Genomic DNA, 8124 nt, shown 5'->3' on the forward strand with positions numbered 1-8124 from the left:
TGATACAAGTGAGTGTGGGTTGAATCCAATACTCAGAACTTATGAGCACTCATGAATGTTGTAGCAACTTTTTCTATGTCTAACACCTTAGACATCTACAAGCCCAATGCATGATAGTCTTGATTCATATCTACTTCCAACATATAACTGACTGTGGAGAGTTTGAATAAATTAATTATCCAGGAAGTCAAAACATGCAAAATTTAAACATTAGTAAACAATCGACACAAGATAGCAACACTTTACTTATAAATAAACAACAACTTTTATTTAATCATCAAATGTCAATTACATTTTTACAAGTTTCAGAAATAGCTATCTAATATGTAAAACTAATATCATACATCAGCCCGATGCGCCTCGCATGCTGAAAATGCTTAACCCTACACAGTCCCTTCGTGAGGGGATATTCTGGGTTCTCATTTGATGATACCTCTTTACCATGAGGAGTCCTTCTTCTATCCGATGTCTAATGAAATGGTATTTTCTGTCGATGTGCCTGGATCTGCCGTGATCCCTTGGTTCCTTAGCTAAGGCAACTGCACCCTCATTATCACAAAAAATCTCCATAGGCTCCTTAATAGCTGGTACAACTCCAAGGTCTCCAATGAAGTTCTTTAGCCATATAGCCTCATTTTTCGCCTCGCTTGCTAGTATGTACTCTAATTCGCAAGTTAAATTAGCTAATGTTTCCTACTTGGAACTTTTCCAAGTAATCGCTCCTTCATTTAGGGTAAAGACCCAGCCCGACTGAGAGCGGAAATCATCCTTATCAGTCTGGAGACTAGCATCACTATACCCCAGAACTCTCAAGTCATCAGTCCCACCAAGGGTAAGGACCCAGTCCCTAGTCTTTCGTAGGTACTTAAGAATATTCTTTACACAGTCCAGTGAGCCTTGCCCAGCTTCCCTTGATATCTGTTGACCATGCTCAAAGCAAAGGCCACATCAGGGTGAGTACAACTCATAGCATACATGATCGAGCCTACATCGGAAGCATATAATACTTGACTCATCTCTGCTATCTCAGCCTCTATACTCGGGCTCTAAGTCTTACTCAGTTTGGTGTTACTCTGGATTAGTAAGTCACCTTTCTTGGAATCCTGCTTGTTGAACCTTTTCAGTACCTTATCCAAGTAGGTACTTTGACTAAGTCCAGTTAGTCTCTTACTCATGTGTCTCAATATTCTTATCCCTAGGATATAGGTAGCTTCTCCAAGGTCCTTCACAGCGAAACACTTCCCAAGCCAAGATTTAACCTCCTGCAAGGTTGGGATGTCATTTCCTATGAGTAGTATGTCATCCATATACAACACCAAAAAACTAACTATACTCCCACTAGCCTTAACATATACACAGGACTCATCTTCTCTCCACAAAAAACCAACCTCTTTGACTTTCTCATCGAAACAAATATTCCATCTGCCAGATGCTTGTTTAAATCCATAAATGGATTTCTCAAGCTTACAGACTCTATTAGGGTGCTTTGCATCGACAAAACCCTCTGGCTGACTCATGTAAACATCCTCAGCCAACTTTCCATTAAGGAAAGCGGTTTTGACATCCATTTTCCATATTTCATAATCATGAAATGCAACTATGGCTACAATAACCCTAATAGACTTAATTTTCCCTACTGGTGAGAAGGTCTCATCATATTCAACTCCAAGAGTTTGAGTAAAGCCCTACACAACCAGTCGCGCTTTATAAGTGTGTACATTTCCATCAATTTCGGTCTTCTTTTTGAAGATCCATTTTCACCCGACCGTCTTACGACCCAATACATTGTCAACCAAGTTCCAAACTAGAATATCATACATGGACTGAATCTCGCTGTCCATGGCCTCCTTCCATTTGGCGGACTGAGGGCCTACCATGGCTTCCTTAAAGTTGTTAGGCTCATCCAAATTTACCAGTGTACTATCACTTATAAATGCATCACCTTCCCCAGTAATATAAAAACCATAGCAATGCTCAGGTGGATTCCTAAATCTTGTGGAATGCCTCAGAGGTACAGACTTATGAATAGGAGTTTCCTCCTCAGGTTGATTGCTGGATTTGAGGTTCCTTCACCGCATGACTCTTGAAGTTCTTCAAGGTCAATTTGCCACCCATTATTTCCTTGGCTTATAAATTCTCTCTCTCGAAAGACCCCTCTTCTTGCCACAAAGACCACATTCTCACTGGGTCTGTAGAAGATATAACTGTTGGGTTATGAGCATTCTAACACTCCTAAGTGTACATGCAACCCTAAATACCTTGGATCTATGTTTTCTCTATTATACATGCAAATAAGAACTTCCAAGGTATTATCCTAATCTAGCATACAAAACAATGAGTGTAACAAGATAGAATACATACCTCTTTGATGTAGAAAGTCTCCATGAAGCTTGAGTGCCTATCCTAGTGCCCCAAGTGTGACACCTCAAATGGTTCACACAACACCAAATACACTTGGAATAACTTAAGAGAAATCTACACTTCATGAAATCGGTTATCCCTCTCTAGAATCATACTATTCGCCGATTTTGTCAAGAATAAGATCTTTATATAGTGTTACAATTAGGGTAAACCCTAATTGTCATGACTTTCCATTTCCTTGGATCCATGGGTTCAAATACACCATGGAGCATCCATGGACCATCCTATGGGTTTTAGCCCAACTTGATTATCCATGGAGCATTAGCCCACTATACAAGTATGGATGATTTACACAATCAACCCATATATTTAATTAGTCTTCTTTTGATCACTTAATTAATCCTAGATTAATTCTTGATCAATACTAATTAAATAATCTTATTATTCTTATTATTAATATACTAGAACTTATAATATATTAATAACCATATGTGTCTTATTTCTCTCATTATAGTCTATCCAAGTGCATGATGCCATGTAACCCAAATGGACCATGCCGGGTCGGGTCAAGTTTTACCAATTATAGTTATGGACTTAGACATTAATCCAACAATCTCCCACTTGGATAAGTCTAAAACTATTATTGCGTATGACTTCAGGAACCAACTGCCAATCGTAGCTCTCAAAAGCTTCAGTCGAACTCTGACCTTGTAGATGAACTCTGACCTTTGACAGTGACTTGTCCATTAGATAAGGGATCATATATTCCTCCATTCTGGATATCATATGGACTGAGACGTGGATTATAATCAATCATTCTCTCTGTCCATGTTTTGTTTCCCGATTTCCGATTTATGATGACTAACTAATTAAACAAATCAAATCAGTCCTGGCCCGGCCGAGCACTTCCACTTGTCATCATCAAATCATCGAGGGGCCTACAGATATCGCTTTTATCCCGAAGGAAAAAGGAATGGATAAACTTCGACTCATATGGCTTGTTCTACTACTTGTTGAATCATACACAAAGGCACGTTTTATAGCACCGAGTTACCAAATGCGTTTTCGTGCAATCAATGTACAACCAACTCATAGTAACAACTCATATCTCTAGGTTTGAAGAATATAAGATATTATCGTCTCATGATCACTCGTGATAAAATCCATGAAGTGATTCCAATGAGCGCGGGTTGAATCCAATACTCAGAACTTATGAGCACTCATGAGTGTTGTAGCCCTTTTTCCAACACCTTAGACCTCTACAAGCCAACCCATGACAGTCTTAATTCATATCTACTTCCAACATATGAACGAGTGTGGATGGTTTGAATAACTTAGTCATTCTGGAAGAATAACCCAGTTTATTCGGGAAGTCAAAACATGCAAAGTGAAACATAATAATAATTGAATCCAATATGGTATCAAAACCTATGAACATAAATAAAACACCTTTTATTTATCACCATATGATTACATATTATTCATTGTATACTGTTTCAGCTATCAACTTTATTCTTGAATTTAAAACAATAGTTGTCCCATGCTCCAAGCATGTACACTATGTTTTTCTAAACACTAGTCATGCCATACACCAACTATGCATACTATGTTTGTCTATGATCTTTACATTGTGAACTAGATCAATTGAACATAACTTCAATGATTCTCTTTTCACACTCCCAAATCCTTACTGCAAATGCAAGAATTCCAAATTCATGCCATTTACTGAAATCTGTTAGATTCTAAACTTATATGCATTGATCTTCTTGTAATGATTATGCACAAAATCAGAAAGACTTGACAACAACCATTATAGAGCATTCCAAAGGAGATCAGCTCCTTAGAAACGTCCTTCTTGCATTAAGTTTCTTAATCTCAAACAGATTGAAAATTCTAACTTTGAAACATTTCCAGATTCCATTTTTGACTATCACTTCTGAACAAGAGTTGCCTCCTTCCAGATTATGTCAATATGGTCCTTCCAGAATTATCACTATACTTCCAACTGTCCTTGAGCAACCAATCTTTGCTAAACCTTAGATTGTCCTCGACAATTGTTTAATCCTTTTAGTCATATCTAGTTCTAAACCTTTTCCCTTCTTAATGCCCCAGGCATTTGGAATATTTTAGAAAGGATGAATATAGCACATGTAATCGATCCTATATCCGAAGCATGTGGGACATGATTCATGATGTCTCACATAAAGACTAAACCAGTCTTTTGCTATAATATTTCCATTTCTATTTGCCAAGTTCTCATAATTCAGATTATGAAAAAAGGATGTCGTAATCATAATCGAATTTTAGAACGCATATAATGGACCCATATACAAAATTTCCTTATGCTGAGCCATTCCAACATGAAATTCATATAGATATCCTTGACAAAATGATTAAAACCTCATGATCTAAGCTTTTAGATTTGAGATGAAGTATAATTTCCTCTCCCTTAATTATAGCAAAACAACTCTTTCCTAATTGAAACTTTTGTTTTCTATAATTAACATTGCTAGCTTGCAATACTTATCATAATTATCATGCTCCCACTAACATGATGATTATTAGCATAACACTTATGCTCCCACTAGCTTTGACATGTACTCAGAAATCAGCTGGACTTCTAGAAATCAATACTTCATGGACTTTCCTACCAAAGTTCAGATTTCTGATACTAGATTGTTTTGATAAGACTTTATCAAAATCATATACCTTCCCTTAGATATCACACTTGTGTGTCTAAACAATTATGAAGAGGGATGCCGTAATCATAATGGTTAGACCTTTTTGCCACTTCTCACAAGTCCAGGTTAGTGTGCCGGTAAACCACACACGCTCCACTAACGACTTTGAGAATGCAAATATCACAATTGTTATCTAGCTAAAATCTACTTAGTGAAAGTTTTTCCTCACCATCATTTTCATGAATCGGAGAGAAACCTTATGACACTTAGATTTACTGGTGTATGTGTTCTTATCCATGTGAATTGTCAAAACCATAGTCACAAGACAAGGATAACGAAAAATCCAAACTCATATGGATTGAACTCAATCTTAACTTCTTGCCACCTGGCAGCTCAAGGGCCTGCCATTGCTTCCAAGTTGTTGTGCAACACATTGCGAACTCTAAGAACTCATATGGAAAGACAACTTTAACTGGAATGGGCACAGAATATGTCAACACGATAGGTTGTAAACCCCAAGTCGTGTACCGGTGAAGAACTTCAGGTTCTCTTCTTGATTAGTTCTTGAGACTTTCAAGAACTTTAAGACTCCCACTATCCTCTTGACCTATAAGACTCCCTTGTCAAATATCCAAGAGATAGTGCAGATTCTAATCAAGACAAACACTTCACACAATTGGCCTAAGTTGGTCTTTGTTTTATCCAAAAAATCACAACTTACCCATTTCAAATGTACAAGAATAGAAAACTTTTACTCTTACACTTAACAAGTGTTTTAAACATTCTTTAAGATATGTCACTCAAATTACAATCTTGGAGTATGACTCTAAGACTTGTATTGGAACGAAGTATGACTCATCTTCTTGATTTAACCACTTCAACAATTCAAGTTCCTCATCTTAGTCATAAGAATGCACTAAGATTTCCTTAGAGAACTAATTGTGCTATGGTTTCTTAATCATTAAGATGATCACAAAAACTGATACTAAAGTACTCTCCCATCTTTTCAGATTTGAGAAACTTTTATCCTTCTGCCTAATTTGATTCTTCTTATTCGCTCTGCCATACATTGCAACCTTTTCCAATGTCTCAGAGTTACACTTAAGCTTGTAAGTATAATCATATTTACTGAGCTTTAGTAAACTATGACGAATACTCTTATCAATCTTTTGTGGTGGACTTAATCAGTGCACAAGAATGTGTACTCGATCCCTTAGTCCTTTACTTGAATCACACATCCATGTGACTTAGTAATTAGTCTTAATTTTTTCCAATACTTGAAAGTTCTCATTCATCATGCTATACAACTTGCATGATTCCAAGTTCCGGTCTAATTGAAACTTGGGTGATGAGAATCTTTCCTTATTTGGTAAATTTAGACATTACCACAAATGAAAGAATCAATTTCATATTTCCACTCTTGCTATTAATGGAATCATATAAGAAAATTTTTTTCCTCAAACGCCATTGTAAGGATATTTTAAAATAAATAAAATCAAAAAATTTTCTTTTATTTTAAAACTATGCGGAAAAACTTATCCTTACAATCCATATGAAAACTTGTTGTTATCTATTCCTAAGCAATATCTCATAACTCCTAAGAAGTAGCTCAAGAATCCGATCTTCAAACTATGCGATAGAAATCCATCTATGCGATCAGATTCAGCATATTCTTTGTTTAAGTTTCTTCACTTTTCTTTGATTCTTAAAACATCAACATGTGACCCAGTCACATCATGTATCAAGAATCTCAGATTAGAAACTTAGCAGAGTTAGATAGTGGACTTTACCTGAAGTAGAGTCAAACTTACTGACTTTAACACCCTTAGGTAAATTGGCAGATTCGCAACCAATGCCCCTTTCTTTGGCAATATAAACATATGAACCCTTTGGTAATGGTACACAGGACTATCACAGACTTAGCTTTTCTCATTACCATTTGGTCAACCGAGTTGACTATGGCCGATCCCTTTCCATTGGGAAGAGAATGCTTTTCTGGATTTCCTGTGTCACTATTGTCAATGTCCATCAAGTTTTAAGAAGTTGATCTTATCAAATAGATAAGATCATTAAGGGTCTTGTCATAGTCTGTTTCATAGGTGTTCCAAAAGAACTCACTATGTGACTTAGAAAGTAGTTGAACCACCAACTTTCTCAAGACTTTGACACCCAACTCTCCCGGCTTGTCAATATGTGACTACATCTCCAAGATGTGACCACACCTAGACATTGCCTTGCCAATAGGGCCTGAGTGACCTTAAACTTTTCAAGAACTTGTGGGTTAGGGAGAATAATTTGAAGAGGTGAAGAAGTATGATATCCATGGGAGATCATCTTCATTAGGAATGCTTGTTTCAAGAGATTTGGGAAGATCATAAATGTCTAAACCAGACCTCTTTTGGGAGATATTCAAGATAGTTGATCTTAAGTCCTTAATATGACACCCAATATGAAATATTAAGGCTAGGACCCAACAAACTATTTTATAACTTAGAAGAGGTATGCCGTAATACAAGCTATAAAATATTTGAAGGTAGGTGAATAACGATTCACCAATTTCCACGAAGATAAATGAAATGTAATATTAGGTTTTAATTCGTTTTGAAACTCCTAGATCTTTGAGATTCATTGAACTGTTCAATGGCATGTTTCAATCTTGAGTGTGCCCTTCAGGTTTTGTGACTGGGATGCCGAGGATCACAAAACAAGGTGTGAAGTAACCATGCAAATTACTTGGTACCCTTAAGTGTTTACCCCTCAATCGATGTGCCGGTTAACCACACACGCTCCATCAATACTATGATAAGCATTAAGTTACCCTTTGCCTACCTTGTTAAATACGAGTTAGTGTGCCGGTTAACCACACACGCTCCACTAACCGACTTAAACAAAGTGCAAAGTGTAATTTCATGGATTAGCACCTTATTCACATTTTCCTAAGTAACTAAGATTGGGTATTATTAAGAGTTTACTTACTTAGTATTTATCATTAATACTTTTAATGAAGGGAGAATTCTAGTCCTGTCAAACCCGTTTGGCTGACAACCCTCCACCAGTCAAGCAAGCGGTGGGTGAGAGTGGA

This window comes from Lactuca serriola, chromosome 4 (genome assembly GCF_051521515.1).
Source record: "Lactuca serriola cultivar US96UC23 chromosome 4, Lser_US96UC23_V15, whole genome shotgun sequence".
Classification (NCBI taxonomy): domain Eukaryota; kingdom Viridiplantae; phylum Streptophyta; class Magnoliopsida; order Asterales; family Asteraceae; genus Lactuca; species Lactuca serriola.